General features: G+C 34.6%; 1 pseudogene; it reads right to left on the bottom strand.

Moving 5' to 3' along the window:
• Nucleotides 1–274: 274 nt before the first annotated feature.
• LOC149252621 (peroxidase 57-like) lies at nt 275–2,604 on the bottom strand (annotated as a pseudogene).
• Nucleotides 2,605–7,148: the final 4,544 nt, after the last annotated feature.

Genomic DNA, 7,148 nt, shown 5'->3' with positions numbered 1-7,148 from the left:
TCACAAAAAAAAAAAACATATTTCACTTTTCCTTAGGAAAATAAAACAAAAAAACTTTCCAAAAAACCACACTTAAATACTATTCTAATTTAAAATCGGCTATTTGAAAATTCTCATGCATCATTCATTATTATGGGTGCCTTTACTGTGCCTCCCATTTATTTTACACAGAAATCTGTCTTATAGTCAATTGAAATGGTTGATATCCCTCCTCTCGTCTTTATTGCGGAGATGAATGTCACTCCGATTACAATTCGGAGGACTTCCTCTTCTTTCAAGATACCGGATTCACAACTCTGCAATTTCTTATGATTTCTCCATTCTGGCTGGTTAATACTTCGGTGTTCCCCAATTTTATTATGGAACCAACAAAACTCTTACTAAATGTAGTTCCATCAGAGGCCAAACTTGTTATGATACCCTTTGTTGATCCTTAGGTAATCTCTTCATCAATTTGTAGAATTCCATGCTTTACCTGTAGTTGTTGGTAGTAGCTGTTGTCAAAAGCAAACGAAGTGTTTTGGTCTAGGAATACAGTGGGGTCCTGTGTTGAAGACGATGTCAGTGACGGGAAAACATTCTTCAAGACTGCCACTAAGGTTGGATCCATGGAGGGATTCGCCGTCCCAATGCCTTGGAAACTGTACAGTCGGTTGCTGAAGAAACTGCAGTGCACGACCCCAACAATATGTGCGCCTAAAATTAAACAGAGAGTACACTTCACTCCATTGCAGTTTTAAGTAAACTAAACAGCTAGATTATGTTTATTAAATATTTAGTATAGATGATAATACGTACCTAACAGAATGATCATATCTTCCATTGTTAGACCCTTATTTGCGAATGCTGCAGCTACCTGAGAAACTTGGAAGCTGGGGTCGGGTAAATCTACATTGTCTATTGAAGAGATCCTTCCATCTCTTCTGCCCATTGGTAGATTGTACTGAGGCCCTCCTACCTGTCAATAAAGTCAATAGTCTTTGTCAGTAAAGTTAAAAATGTCAGAATTGATTAAGAATAGTTGCAGAAAGAGAGAAACCGGGTGCAATGTACAACGAGTCCGAAGTCATTCATTAGGTCTGGTTATAATTTGAACATATCTCAGCCTTAAAATCATGTTTTTTTTGTGTTTTACAAAACTACACATTGAAAACCAAATATATATCCATCAAAATAAATTAAAATAAAAAAAAATCTTTTTTTAGTAATTTTTTAATAATGTAATATAAAACAATAAAATTTATATACTAATTTTTTTTTTTAATATTTAATAAATCATTTTTCCAATATTTAATAAATCTAGATTTAAAATATAATTAAACTAATAAAAAAAATTAAAAGCATATTACATATATAAATTATGGCATAAAATATGTGACTTTCAAGTAATAACTCACACGTTTTTTAATGCCATAATTAAAATATGGAAGATTTTTAAGTTATGGTCCAATTAAATTTTGAAAATAAAAATTAATATTGAAAAATAAATATTTATTTATCAATATTATTTAAAATTAATAATTGTCAATAAATGTATTTATTACTAGAACCTAGTCTTAAACACTTTAATAATAATACAGTTTTAGTATAGATTTTCAGTCTGTCACCCTATTTTAATATAATATACTCCAATTTTAATTTAATTTACGTAAAAAAAAAATTAATGATTTTGTACACTTATTAAACATGAATTAGTATAATTAATTAATGTTTAAGTAAATATTATTATAAATTCACCATTGTTTTTTTTCAGGGGAGGGAAATCATAATTTACTATTAGCTAAAAAAATTATTAGTTAAAAAAATTATATGTTGTAGAACAACATATGCAGTAAATTGGGCAGTAGCCATACAAAATTACCACACAAGATATACTATGACTGTTCATGTAAATGAACTATACAAAATATATAAAACGAGTACGGATAGAAATCGCTGATAAATACTGCAAATTAAAGCCTATCAAGGGCGTAATCAATGTGATTTAAATATGCCATGAACATACATTTCAATTATCAAACTAAAATCAAAATACGCTTTAAAAATCTGAAATTTAATGTTCCTATACTATACCAAGAATATGGCGTCTCTGGTAGCCAGTGCAATTATATCAGTGCAAGACACAACGTCGGGGCATGCAGTTTCGAGCTTGGCTTTTGCTTCATCGATTATCTCAAATCCTCTCACAGTTTAGTTGGGACTTGCATCATTCTCTGATTCATTTTCTCCCACCGTATCAATCAAAATTGATGCATCACAGCCCTTCAACAACATATTTATTAATTCCACGCATCAGCACAACTATTCAATTCATATTTATAAACATTGGATCTAAAAGAGATCACTATAATTTCCATAGAACTGCACGCTTACCTTTACGAAACAGTCATGAAAATGCATGCGCAGGAGAGCAGTATGAAGGGATTTGTCTGTAGCAAAGTGACTTGTTATTACTCCCCACACCATTGATTCTGCTTGCGAACAATTTGTGTTGTAGAATCCTACCAACAAGCTATTTTGCACCAATGTAGGTCGTAGAAACGCCAGAGGTAGAAGAGAATTCACGATTCTGAGTGCCACTATAATCAAATTCTTTGATGCCATTGCAATGCTCTAAGCATATGTCCTCTATTTCTCATGACGAACAACAACAGTGAGAATAGTGAGAAATTTCAGATGAAGACACTCGTTATTATAGCAATGCGATTAGAGCATGAGCTGAAAGTAATGTAGCCACACGAATATATGAAATTCTACGATTTCTGTGTGGGTCCGTTGTTTCATTATTAATGGATTGTGAAGGTGGAATCTTGTGTCATATGAATGGTACGTATTTGTTCACATTCTTAATATTATTGACACAGTATCAAGGGTTGATTGTTTATTTGATACAGACATCATTGCATGGGATAAGAAATTCATTTTTGTGTTCCAAGTGGCCTCAGTCCGCCACGATCTCACGCTTCCAAATTTAAAACCCTTCTCATTTTGACCATTGTTCATTTTCTAAGAGGATGAAAGGGATATTAGAGCTTGTGCATAATGATGTGTTTGGATTTGTGTCGGTTCCATCATTGGGTAAGTCTATGTATTTTATATCATTTATAGATGACTTCTCAAGGAATACCTGTATATATTTCCTCAGGAAGAAATTTGAAATATTTGATGGGTTTAAAGAATTTAAGGCTTTGGTTGAAAACCATACAAAGAAGAAGATAAAGATGTTGATGAAAAATAATGGTGGAGAGTTTTACAAGAAGGAATTTGAATAATTTTGTAAGAAGTGTGGTATAGCATGACATAATATTACTCCATACACACCTTAGAAAAACGGAGTTGCAAAAAGAATCAACAAGATGTTGATGGAAAATTAAACAAGCATGCTTAGTGGTTTCATCTTAGGACACAAATTCTACGTAGAGACGGTGGAGACTGCATGTTACCTTATCAACAGATCACCTTCGTTAGAGTTCGAGGATAAGACTCCACAGGAGGTATGGACTAGTAAGAAACCTTGTCTTTCACATCCGAGGGTATTTGGTTGTGATGCATATGTACATTCTCCAAAGGAGAAAAGAACCAAGTTGGCTAGTAAATCTGAAAGTTTCATCTTTATTGGGTATAAGGATGGTTTAAAAAGTTATAATATTTTGAACCTAGAAACAAGAAAGCTTGTGTAAACTGTGATGTGGTGTTTAGAGAGGTGAAAGGTGTTATTAAACATGAAGTCCTACCAAAGGAACTTAATAATATAGAGTTTGAGCTAAAGGAGGGAGAATAAGACTCTACTGTAGAAGAGGAATCAAAAGATGAAGAGCCATAAACTCCAGTTGTGAGAAGATCAGTTCGAGAAACAAGACAACCAGAAAGGTATAGTCCATACGATTTTTGTTCAAATTTTGATTTATCTATTACTAATGATGATCCCAGGACTCTCAAGGAGGCAGTAGATTCGGAGGATGACAAACTCTAGAAAGAGGCCATGGTTGATGAAATGAAATCTTTGGACAAAAATGAGGCTTGGGATCTAGCACAAGGGCTTCACCAAATGAAACTTTACATAGCACGTGCATTCATGGCATACTAAAAATACCCTTAATTTGACTACATATTGGAAAATACCTCTAAAAATCACATTATTTAAACCCCTACCAATACTAACCCTATGCATCTTCCCAGTTTAAAATACCCCTACTTTCACTAGATGTTGTAGTTTCCCACTTTTTCATCAACATTTTTTATACCCCTTTATATTTTTTCATTAACTTTGAGCTCAATTTTTTATACTTGCCAATATTAAAACCCTTTACTCCCTGTTATATGCTCAATATATTGTGTCATTTCTTCCTTAATATATATCACCTAATATGAGCCCACGTGGTATGGTATTGCTCCCCCAGTGAAGCCCCTGTGGGATCTAGTGGAGTTGTCAGCTGGAAGGAAACCCATTAGAATCAAATGGGTGTTTAAGAAGAAGATGAAGGCAAAAGGCAAGGTGGAGAAATAGAAAGCTCAGTTGATAGCAAAAGGTTATGCCCAGGTGTCGGGAATTGGTTTTGGTGATATTTTTTCTCCTATTGCCAAGGTATCTTCTATTAGATTACTTTTATTTATTGTTGTTGCTTTTGGTTTTGAGGTAGAACAGATGGATGTGAAGACAACATTTATTCACGGGGATTTGGAAGAAGAGATCTACATGAAGCAACCTGAGGGATTTGTAGTGAAGGGTAATAAAGAACTGGTATGCAGGTTAAAAAAGTCTTTGTATGGGTTAAAACAATCACCAAGGATGTGGTACCATAAATTTGATACATATATATGGAGACTTGGCTTCACCAGAAGCAAAGAATATCATTGTGTGTATTTTAAAGTAATTGGTGACCGTGTTATTTATTTGGTCTTGTATGTGGATGATATGTTGTTGATTGGAAATAACAAAGAAATTATCCAGGAATTGAAGACCCAAGTGTTCTTCAAATTCGACATGAAAGATCTTGGTGTTGCAAACTATATTCTAGGCATGGAAATTAAAAGAGATCGTGCAAAGAGGAAGCTTTAATTAAACCAGAGGAAGTATGTCGAGACAATATTGCAAAGGTTTAATATGCAAGGTAGTAAACTAGCGAAGATTCCTATTCATGTAGGTTTAAAATTATATGTTGAATAATGGCCCAAGACATAAGAAGAGGAAGAGGACATGTCATGTGTTCCATATGCAAGTGCAATCGGTAGCCTGATGTATGCAATGGTCTATACTAAACCATACATTGCACATGCAGTGGGAGTGTTAAGCAGGTTTATGTCAAAACCATAGAAGGAACATTAGAGAGCAATGAAGTTGGTTTTCAGGTATTTGTGTGGCACTAGTGATTATGGTATGTGCTACTAAGGAAGACTAGGATTGGACAACGTTTTGGAGATACGTGGCTTTGTTGATGCAGACTAGGTTGGAGATTTGGATTAGAGATGATCTACAAGTGGGTATGTTTTTAACTTATTTAGAGGTGCAATCATTTGGACAAGGAAGAGACAGTCTATAGTGGCACCTTCAACTACAGAGGCAAAATACATGATAGCCACTCATGCAAGTAAGGAAACAGTTTGGTTGCAGAGATTGTGTTCAAGTATGGTGTTAGTACAACATGCTATAAGGATAGGTTGTGACAACCAAAGTGGAATTTTATTGGCAATGAACCATGCTTATCATTCAAAGACAAAGCACATTAATGTTCTGTATCACCTTGTAAGGGATATGGTTGTAGACAAAAAGGTGTTGCTGGTAAAGGTGGACACTTTGAAGAATACTGCAGATCCATTTACAAAGTTTGTGAGCATTGAGAAGTTCTCTCAGTGTAGAGAAATAATGGGTGTTACAGGGTTGGACAAATGACTATGCTCTCCTTTGACCCCCTATGTGGAAAAGAAAACAACAATTGGGAGAATGTTGGGTGAATGGTATATTGTTTCCACGACTAGCCCCACATGTGAAGCCAAGGGTTTATAGGATGGGAAACTAAGCTCCCATTCATTGCATCGGGCATAACGGGGGGGGGGGGTCCATAGGGAGCGGAAGCCCCCCCTGTCGGGGGGTTTGCATGGGGGTGTTAGTCCCCTTACACGGGGTACAAGGTAGCACCCCAGGATTTGTTTTTGACCCTATATTAGGTGGGCATACCTACCTATGGTTTTGTGCATGGGTTTCGCACATGGGTTTGGTCATGATGGTTTTTTTCCCATGGTATTTTGTACATATGGTCAAGAGAATTATGGTTATGTTCTAATCCAAGGTTAATGGATTGGGGTTTATGGATGCTTCGGCATGTATATATATGTATTGTAACATTGAAAGGAATATAATGAAAAATCAATTTAGTATTCCTGGTTTTGTGATCTAGGGGAAAATATTTGTGTATATCTATTTTATGTTTTATGCTACTGCCATTGTATATTTTCTGTTTTTAAAAATTCATTTGCAAGTAGTTTTTGTATAGAGTTAAAACATACACGGGGTTCCTATACTTCCTCCTCTTAATTCCATGAACCAACTTAAGGAATCATATTTTAGAGTTGAAAGAAATAACATTAATTTCTAAGACACTATTTTATAATCATAGATTCACACAAATTCAAACTAAAATAGAAAGGTATTAGGGTATTTTTTAGATAACCCATAAAATAAAGGAATAATTAAGGGGATGAAGTTTTCCATTTTAGTATCATCTTGACTTTCACTTATTAGAAAAGGAAGTTATTCTTCTTCTTCTCTCCTATCCTACCCTTATCTACAATTACTCGAACTCAACAAGATAGCCTCATTTTTATGGTTGATAGCTCTAGGTTCTTCCCTATTTGCTCCACATCCCCAATGGCAAAAATATAGAGGTTGGAATTTAACAATTTCTTAATGTTCTCCTTTGGAACTCTTGGAATTGGTCTTGGAGGGGTTTTTAGAAGAAATTGTCTTAACTTATTCCTCTTTCTCCTCATTCCTTCTTGATTCAGAGTTAATATTACAGCAAAAAGATCCCAAAATGGGCTTTTTCCCTAGAAATGGAACAAAAATGTTTCAAGCCTATAAAATGTATTTATATGAAACTACTTTGTAATATCATTTTTTGGTAGGTAAACACCCACGGGGGATTTGAACC

This window comes from Pinus tabuliformis, chromosome 7 (assembly GCF_031772625.1).
Source record: "Pinus tabuliformis cultivar Carrire ecotype Pingquan chromosome 7, CPIR1, whole genome shotgun sequence".
Taxonomy (NCBI): Eukaryota; Viridiplantae; Streptophyta; class Pinopsida; order Pinales; family Pinaceae; genus Pinus; species Pinus tabuliformis.
Note: the sequence above shows the minus strand (reverse complement) of the source record. Positions and strands in the feature narration are given on the sequence as shown.